Raw genomic sequence first — 9,950 nt, 5'->3', positions numbered from 1 at the left:
TTAATCTTATTTAAAAGAACTATTTTATTAAAATTTAATTTAAGAATTGTATAAGAACTCTTCTCCGAACTCTTTAATATTTATTAAAATTTTGAGTTGAGATCGGATAAGAACTCTCCTCCGATCTCTATTAAATCATTAAAAATTTTGAGTTGAGACCGGATAAGAACTCTCCTCCGATCTCTATTTAATGCTTATTAAAATTTTGAGTTGAGACCGGATAAGAACTCTCCTCCGATCTCTATTTAATATTTATTAAAATTTTGATTTGAGACCAGATAAGAACTCTCCTCCGATCTCTATTAAGTATTTATTTAAAATTTTGATTTGAGACCGGATAAGAACTCTCCTCCAATCTCTATTTAATTAAAGTTTTGAGTTGAGAATCGGATAAGAACTCTCTTCCGATCTCTTTTAAGTTAACAGGAACTTGAATGGGATCTTTTCGATCTCCCGAATTTTAATTTCAGCTACATGTCATAAGGTCCTAAAGCTAAGGATTCTGGCGTTCTAAGGTGCTGGGGATAAGGCTTCTTTTAACTAATTGATATTTTGTGACTAAATAAGAGAAGCTGGACTAAATTTTGCTGACCACCCCTAAGGTCACTTTACCAGTACCTATTAATGTTCGATCTATTCTGTTTTGTTTACTTTGGTTTTATCCCACTTTATGGCATCTTGCCGAATTGCCGTTTACGTCAGCCTAATATTGTGGCTATTTTCCTGACGTGTTATTCAAGCTCTCTCTCTTAAAAAAGACCCTTAAGTTGCAGTTACTTACGTTTTACCCAACCACTTACACGCTACTAGGAGCTAGAAAACTTGCATTCAGAAATGACGAAGATTAATAAAATGATGGACTGATCACTAAAGAGACAACTCGAGAGTAACATTCTTTGGGGTTCTTTTGCACAAAATGAACTTGGAGAAAATCGCATATGTAAGAAGAACAAAGAAAGTGCGAAAAGTAAACGTAAATACTTAATAAAACAGTAGTATGAGCTCTTACCTGTAAGGAGCCAAATTTATTGAAACAACTACGGGGTGACAAGTAGTGATAAGACAGCGGACTGATTAGCCTGAGGGCTGATGTTCGTCGTGAACTGAAGGGTGCTTAGCCAAAATGCAATCAAATTAAGATAAAAATTGAGTGGAATGAAGTTGAGCTTGGACAATGGGAATGAAAACAGAGATGATAAAGGGCTGAAAGTGAGAGTGTGACCAGATAATGAACAAACTGAAAATGTAGAGTTCCAGTATTCAGAATCCTTTTCAAGAAAAAAAAAAACTTCAGAAAACTAGTTTCAAAAGTCTTTCTAATCAACACTTCTAAGTAGCAGAATAACAAACTGAATGAAGTTTCAGAGTTCTTCCGCTATAATAACTACCTCTCTTTTCTTGCCCGTCCGTTGAACAGTTTTTCATGCAAGTATTTATAGGGACCGGGTGCTTCCCCCTGAAGGGTCAGGATCTATTTTGAGGGAGATGGAGGGTCAGGATTTCAAAGGACATGATCGGATGCTTGAGAATTAAAGCGAATCAAAATGAACGGCCGAGATCATTCTCAGGATACCTGTCCTTTTCTTCTTCTGATCTGACGGTCCAAAACTTTGTTGACCTGGGTGATCCGAGGGCTGGGAATAAAAGGCGCCGGTCTTGTCGTCTTCCTCTTTGATCCGAAGGCTCTGGACTCGTCCTTGCAAGTGAGACCGACGGTGGAGATTGGGATGTACAGGACTGTCATGACATACTCTTGCATTTGTCAGCAGTGTGGGCGATTCTCAAGCGTGCGGTGGAGATTTCATCTGTGATGCTTTAACTACCTTGGCTCTGATTCTGACGACGGTTTATTGGGATTTGTCTTATTCTTTTTGTCTTCCGATCCCTCCCCCTTTTCGATCTTCTTGACATGTTCCTATTCCGATCTCTCATGCTGATCTCCCATCTTCCGATCTCTATTCTTCAGATCCCTTAATCAGCCCTGGTCCGGTCGAAGCATTAATTCCTCTCGATTCCCGAAGTGTCCGCTTCGTTTTCTGCTTAGCAATAAATGCCCGATTTTCCCCTATATATACCCCTGACAGAAGGAACCCCCCTCATTCGATTTTCCTTTCTTGCTTTTTCTTTCTTGTTTTAACTGTTCCGGCAGTAATTCCGGCTACGACTGTGGCTTTTGATCCTTTTCCGATGGACTTCTTTACCCACCGACTGAAAATTTACGATCCCGGTGATCGAATAATCGTGAAAACCTTAACTGATGATGGTGAGAGAACTGAATCGATTGACCGATCTGGGTTGCGGACTTCGATCGTGCCGATCTCGAGTCGCTCAACTGGAATAATCAGCGAACCGATTTCGGCTGAGCAGATTGCTAATGTTCGGCCGATCCCTGGCGATCGCTCTTCCGAGCTTATTCGGCTCCTCACCACATTGGGTGTTCCGACAGCGGTTTCCCTCCACATTGGGTGTCCGACAGCGGGTTAAGCTCCGGTCGGCGACACCCTGTGGATCAGTCACAATGTTGGCTTTTGACATATGCCTCTTTAGATAGGATGTTCCGCTGATCTTTAGAGGTCGGCTTTTTGATGTAATCCGATCTTGAGATCGCCCAAATGATGTAATCTGAATTTTGGAAATGTATTCCGATCTCTTGAGATTGCCCAAATGATGTAATCCGATCTTTTGGAAATAAAGATTTTATTTTGTCAATTATTATCTTATTAATTATTTTCCGAGCTCTAATATGATTATCCGATCTGATTCTTTACCTGAATGACACTTATCCGATCTGTAATTCGAAACACCTGGATCTACCGCTCTATAATTAACCGATCTCTTTATGGAATCTTGGGAATATTCGTGAGACGTGTCAGAACAGCTGGCGAGTCCCGCTAACCGATGCGCTGCCTGGAACCTCGTGAGCATTAAATGCTCGGACGAGTATAAATAGGGGTGGGGGGTTAGCCATTTGCTCCTGTATGTCATTTTCAATCTCTCGCTCACAACCTCAAAGTTCTCTCATTTACTCAAGTTCTTCCGACGCCGATCAGACTCCGGTAAGGGCTTTGATCTTCTTTTTAGTTTAAGTTCTTTATTTCCTTTGAAAATGAGCGGTGCCGAGGGTCAGAGAGCGGCGAGCCCTCCTTCCATTCAGTTCTCGTGGTCGTCTGACGAAGAAGAGGTGGTTGGGCCAAGCGCGCAACCAGAACCTCCTAGGGTCTCCGTTCCAGCTCGGGGGCGGATCGCACCATCAAGGCATGCACCTTCTTCAGGGAGGGAGAATCTTCCTAAGGACGAGCTGCCATCGATCTTGCAAGAATCCGATCTGCAATCGTTTGGCCAGGAGTACAATATTCGTCCTGATTCGTATGAACTTATCCGGTGTCACAGCTATCACCGAGCCGATTACTTCTTTGAAGAGAATGACCTGGTTATGGTATATGAGGAACAGTTAAAGGCTGGTCTGCGGTTCCCTCTGGACGATTTCTTCAAGGAGGTCTTAAAATTTCACCGAGTATGCATTGCTCAAGTCCACCCCAACTCTTGGCGGATCTTAGTAGCCTTCCGAGGCCTGTGCCGAGCTAAGGGGATCAGACCTACGGCTAAGGTGTTCGCCGAACTGCACAGGCTAACTCGCCGAAAGGATGACGAGCACTAGTTCTTTTAGGTGAAGCCTCATTGTGGGCTCTTTGCCGATCTACCCTCCAGCCTTAAAAATTGGAAGAACCGCTTCTTCATTCTGAGGAGCAAAAATCCGACCTGCTTTGAGGACTTCCCCCGTAGCTGGTGGCACCAAGGGCCCTTGATTCCGAAGCGTATTACCTTGAACCAGGAGGAAAGCCTCATAGTGATGGAACTGAAGAATCAGGCTGCCACTCAAAAGTTCTCCTGTTTAAATGCGGTGACTGCCGAGCTGCACCATTGGACCATACAGCTGATCACCGGCCAAGATCGCGAACTTTCGCTCTCTGACCTCGTCATTGGTATTTTCTACATCTCAGATCTCAGGACCTTAGCGATCTCACTGACCTTTTCTTTGTGTAGGTATGGCGGGTGGTGAGGGTTCCAAGAAGCGGAAGAAGGACAGAGAGATTTCCCGAAAAGTAAAAGAGATGAAGCGTTCGGCACCACTTCAAACACCCGGCCATGAACCTGGAGAGATACGAGGGGAACCGCCCCGACCTTCGGGACTGCCGATCACAGAAGCTGTCCGATCTCCTCCTCAAAGGGAAGAGCCGGCTCCGCCTTCTCCAGTTGCTCCAAGCACAGAAGGGGGTCATTCTCGACCTTCTTCGAAGCCCTCTTCTCGTGGCGCTCAAGTGCTGATCGCTTCTCTGGAGAACAATCGATCGTCGAGAACCCTAATTTTGCCAAAGTCTTGGGGTCTTCATGCCCGCCGGGAGGATCGGACAGATCGTCTCGGACAACCTTGACGATATCCTGACTCGATCCATGAGCCTGAATGTGGAGTGTCTGGTGAACCAGCACATAGTTCGGGAAAAGGCTCATCGCCTGGGTAAGGAGATCGAGAAGAAGAATCAGGAAGTGGCTTCTCTCCGATCCCAACTCCTATCCACTCAGGATTACATATCTCAAGTTGAGGGGCGGGCGAAGTTCTATGAAGACAAGCTGGCCGAACAGTCTCATGTTCTGGCTGAAAGGGATCGTGCTCTCGGGGAAGTCCAGGCGCTTCGGGCCAACGAAGCTTCTCAGGTCGCTCAACTTATCGAGGAGCTTAAGGCGAAAGACGAAGAAATGGTGACAGGAATAGCAGGTGCTTATGTGAATGCTCACCAGGACCTCTTAGCCGAACTCCAGAAGCGTTACCCAGAAGAGGACTTCTTTTGGATGGTCGACCTGGCTCCCGGGGGCGAGGGTGAGGATAGTGAGGAGGAGGGAGAGGGTGAGCGAAATGTAGATCAGGCTGGGGGTGATCCCCCAGCCGAATAACTTGTACAAATTCTGAAATGAAATGAAATGAAATGACTCTTTTGTTCAATGAATGGTTGTGATCGAAAAATTTCTAAACACTTGATTGTCTAAGTATATTGAAATAACTGAAAGCGATTATTATCCTAAGTGTGAGAGATCGGAAAACACGACATGCATGAGATTGGTGAGGAACCAACGCTAAACGGAACTTAATTGAAAATTTGAACATCTAAGATCGGGATCTTCATTAAACCGAATTGGAACCTTAGCTTGATTATTCCTAAACTTTTAAAAGGGAGGTCGACCATGAATACTGGCAGCAAGGCTCTAGTGTTAATTCAATCTCGTCTGACAAGAGAGATCGGGAATATAGTTAACTGGTCAGGATATTTGACAATTGGCTTGAGAGATCGGTGAATGATTGAGAGACCGGTAAGGCTTAGCATTGACTCAATTCTCTGTGAAGAGAGATTGGAACTGTGGTTAAATGGCAAGGAGAGACTTAGTGCTAGGGATCGGTTTCGAAGTTTATAGATTCTGGGGATCGGCCAAAATATGGTGTCGACACTACATTTCATATACATGAATGCATTAGATTTAGGTAGTTATAGAAATTATATTTAAAATCAATATCTTACTCTCTAAGTTGAACACTCACCCCTGTTCAATTATTTTTCCTTAGGGGAAAGGTGGATTTATTGAAATTAACCTACTTTCTTTTCCTGCAGGTTTAACCAGCAAAATTTAAATCCATTCTTTTGTTTAATTCTATATTTCCTTATGTACCAGTAGTTGTATTATTTTTATATGGGGTTGTAATAACTTAATTTTCTGGAGTTGTAAACTTATTTATGTGGGATTGTATGGATGCATGTGGTATCTTGTAACACTCTTACATTTATAGTCCTGTGCATTTCACTGTTCCGGTGACCAGTGTCGATCCGGACTATTAAGAGGATTAGGACCATGTTTAAGTCATCTAGAAAAGCTATGAATGAAAATAAATAGCCATTATATGATGATTAAATATAAACTTAGAAAACAAAGCATAAAAGGTTAAATGACCTAGGGGTCACAGCGATGAGTAGGGGGGAATTTATATCATCATTTAGGTGTAATTTTTTCACACAATTTACCCTTGTTCATAGTTATTATTATAGATATTAACATATATTTAGTCAATTTTATAATTTTCACACTTCTTATTTTAATTTTTGGAATTTATTTGTTTTATAGGTTAAATTTAGAGAAATCTGGTTTATTTTGATCAGATAGCCATTTGGAGGAGATTAAAGTCAAATTGCAAAAAATTTTTGAAGTTGAGTAAAAAATGGCCGAGAGCGACACAACCTGCAGCACAACCGATTTAGCTTATGTCGCAGGTTGTGTCGAATCGTCAGATATTCAGGCAGATTGTTGCACAACTTGCAGCACAACTGAATTAGCTTATGTCGCAGGTTGTGTCGATGATCAGATATTCAGGCCGAGAGCTACACAACCCGCGACACAACCCGCGACACAACCGATTCAGCTTATGTCGTTTTTACTGGAAATGGCTGACGTGGCATTTTCATTACTCTGATTTTATACCTCATTTTCTCTGGAACCTTCCACCTTTTTACCCATTCTAGGGCAGACCCTTAACCCATATAATGTCTCCTTTATCATTTTCTTTCCACAAAGAGGAAGGGAGGCAATTTTGGCAAGAAAGAAAGAGAGAAAGAGGGAAGGACGGGAAGCATTTTCTAGCAGCAGCAGAGGAGGGTGTTCTGCACTCTCCAGCAGCAGATTCTTCTGCATTTTTCTGGGTTTTTCTATTCCTTAACTTAGATTTCCATTATTTCTTCATTTATACATTTGGGTTTATCTTGAAACTATGATTAGTGAGTAGTTGTTGGAGATTCTAGAGATGGGTTTGTAAATATTGCTTTGTATTGTGGTTTTGAACTGATTTAGTCATTTAAATGAGGGTTGTTATATTTTGATTTATTGCTTGTGAGCTTGTTGCCTTACTTGATGAATGGGCCCTCATTAAGTTAAGCTTTAATCCTTAATAGATGGACTAAAAAGTGAATATTTGGGATAGATAATCTTGCAATAAACTTGGTTTTCTTGGTGTTAGAGATAAGCTAAGAGAATTAAGGGGACTTTCCAAAATCAATTAGAGCATTAATTGGGTTTTTGTTAGGTTTGAAATACCATGAAAACAGGGTTTGATTTAATGAAAACCAACTTTGAGATGCTTGAAAAAGGTTTCAAAAATTTAAGAATTGATTTCCCTCAAAATTGCAATTCTCATGTGTTTGGCTAAATTAGGGATAAACCACATGCAAACAATATTGAAAATCCAATCTCTAGAATCACTTTAATTTTTATTGAATTTAAATTTAATTCCTCTCAATTTCATAAATAGAAATTTCAAATTAAATTTTGGTAATCTAGTTTAATTAAATTTAGTTAATTGTTTGATTTAGCTTAAATTCCTCAAATACCAATTTTAATTCCAAATTTCATTTTACATCTTTAAATTTTGTCATTCTAATTAGCTTATAATTTTATTTCCAATTTAAGCACAATTCCCTGTGGGATCGATATCATTTTTAAAACTATACTACTGTGACCCGTGCACTTGCGAATTACACTACATCAAGTTTTTGGCGCCGTTGCCGGGGAATTATTTGTTTTAAGTTGGATTTTAATTGTTTTAAGCTGATTAGAATTTTTATTTTCTTTTATTTTCACTGTTGTTCCTTGTGTTTTTCAGGTACTTTTCTTGTTTATGAGACGATCGAAAAGCACAAGCGACACCGAATTGTTATTCAATCCTAAAATTGAAAAATTCTGCCGAGCCAACAAAAACGAATATAAGAGAAGAAAGGAAGCAGAAAAAGAAGAACAACAGAGATTTGAGCAAGAGGAGACAATTGAAAATATGGAGAATCAAAATTGAGCTATTGGTGGAAACAATGGAGGAAATGAGCAAAATAGGCAAAATGAAGTTGTTAATCAAAATGATCCTCAAAGAAGATCCATGTTAGATTATGCTTTTCCTAGATGTGCAGATGTGAGAGATAACAGACCTATTATTGGAGCTAATCAATTTGAGTTAAAAACTGGTCTTATTCAAATTGTTCAGAATTCACAATTTGGAGGTAGTCCACTTGAAAATCCTCATTCTCATTTGAAGAAATTTTTGATGATATGTGATACACAAAGGCAACCTGGAGTTTCAGATGAAGTTATTCGGCTCACCTTATTTCCATTCTCTCTTCGAGATTCAGCATTGGAGTGGTATGACTCACTTCCACAAGCTATTATAGCTACTTGGGAGCAGCTATCTCAAGCTTTTCTATCTCAGTTTTTCCCACCTGGGAAGACTACTCATTTGAGGAATTTGATGGTAGCTTTTAAGCCAAGGGATGATGAAACTTTGTATGAATCTTGGATGAGATTTAAGGAGCTTGAAAGGCAATGTCCTCATCATGAAATACCCAAATGGATGATTGTTCAGAATTTCTACACCAGAGTTACTCCAGCCATAAGAAACACAATTGATTCACAAGCAGGAGGAGATTTCATGAGAATGACAAGCGAAGAATGCTATGATCTATTAGAGAAGATTGCTCATAATACCCATTTATGGGGAAATCCTAGAGCACTTGAGCCAAAGAAGGCTGGGATTTATGAACTTGACTCAGTTAACTACATGAATGCAAGATTTGACCAGTTAACTCAGCTTCTTAGTGATTTTTGCACAAAGGCAACAACCTCAACTCCTACAACTATGCAACAAGTTGCTTACACAGATGGAACCCAAAGTTGTGGAGTTGATTACTCTTCTTATGGTGATGATTATTTGCAAGAACAAGCTGCTTATGCAGGAGGTTATCAACAAAAACCTATGGGAAATGCTTACTCTAATGTGAACAACTCAACATGGAGACCACAAGCAACTTTTGCTCAACAAGGTCAAAGCTCAAACTATGCTCATAACCAGCAGTATATGCAGCAGAATAGGCCTCAATTTCAGTCTCAATTTCAACCCACAAGGCAGCCACAACCTGGATATCAAGCAAGAGCACAACAGTCCCTTCCACCTCATGAACCGAAGCCAACCTTGGAAAGCATGATGGAAAAATTTTTTACTGAACAAAGCAAGATGAATAGCAAATTGGAGGAAGAAATGCAACACATGAGACAAACCATGGATCAATTACAAGTCCACAACCGCATGTTGGAAACTCAATTGGCTCAACAAGCAAGCTCATCGGGAAGCAAATCCTATGGGAAACTACCTAGCCAACCACAAAACCCTCATGAACAATGTAAGGTTGTGACCTTGAGAAGTGGTAAGAAAGTTGGTCAAGAGAGTGAAAACAAGAGAGAAGAAAAAGAGAGCACAAAAGAAGAAAATTCAGTTGAGAGCAAGAAAAATGAAAAAGAAGAAGAAAGCAAAAGTGAGCAAGATGAGGGAGAGAAACCATACATCCCACCTGAGCCTTACAAGCCCACCCTTCCCTACCCTCAAAGATTCATCAAGCATAAGCTAGACAAACAATTTGGCAAATTCCTTGAAGTGCTAAAGAAGTTGTACATCAATGTGCCATTCACTGAGGCACTATCCCAAATGCCAAGTTATGCCAAGTTTTTGAAGGAGATTCTTTCCAACAAGAGAAGGCTAGAAGATTATGACACCATCTACTTAGGAGAGCAATGCAGTGCTATAATTCAGAAGAAGTTACCTCCCAAACTCAAAGATCCGGGTGTGTTTTCCATTCCTTGTCATATTGGTGATAATTGTGTGGCAAATGCCTTATGTGACCTTGGAGCTAGTGTCAGCCTAATGCCGCTTTCAATATATGAGAAGTTGAATATGGGAGAGTTGAAGCCCACAAACATGTATCTTTCATTGGCTGACCGTTCAATTAAGTATCCGGAAGGCATTCTTGAAAATGTGCCTATCAAGGTTGGGAAATTCTACATTCTGGTGGACTTTGTCATTTTAGATATGGAAGAAG

The 9,950-nt window shown here is 40.6% G+C and overlaps 1 non-coding gene across 1 annotated transcript; it reads right to left on the bottom strand.

The window, feature by feature from the left end:
* Positions 1–8,314: 8,314 nt before the first annotated feature.
* On the bottom strand, positions 8,315–8,421 carry LOC131175703 (small nucleolar RNA R71). Its single transcript, XR_009145893.1, has one exon. It is a non-coding gene; the product is annotated as a small nucleolar RNA R71 (small nucleolar RNA).
* Between the last annotated feature and the right edge of the window lie 1,529 nt (positions 8,422–9,950).

The sequence above is a fragment of the Hevea brasiliensis genome, chromosome 17 (genome assembly GCF_030052815.1).
Source record: "Hevea brasiliensis isolate MT/VB/25A 57/8 chromosome 17, ASM3005281v1, whole genome shotgun sequence".
In the NCBI taxonomy this organism is placed as follows: Eukaryota; Viridiplantae; Streptophyta; class Magnoliopsida; order Malpighiales; family Euphorbiaceae; genus Hevea; species Hevea brasiliensis.
This window is presented reverse-complemented; position numbering and strand designations above follow the sequence as displayed.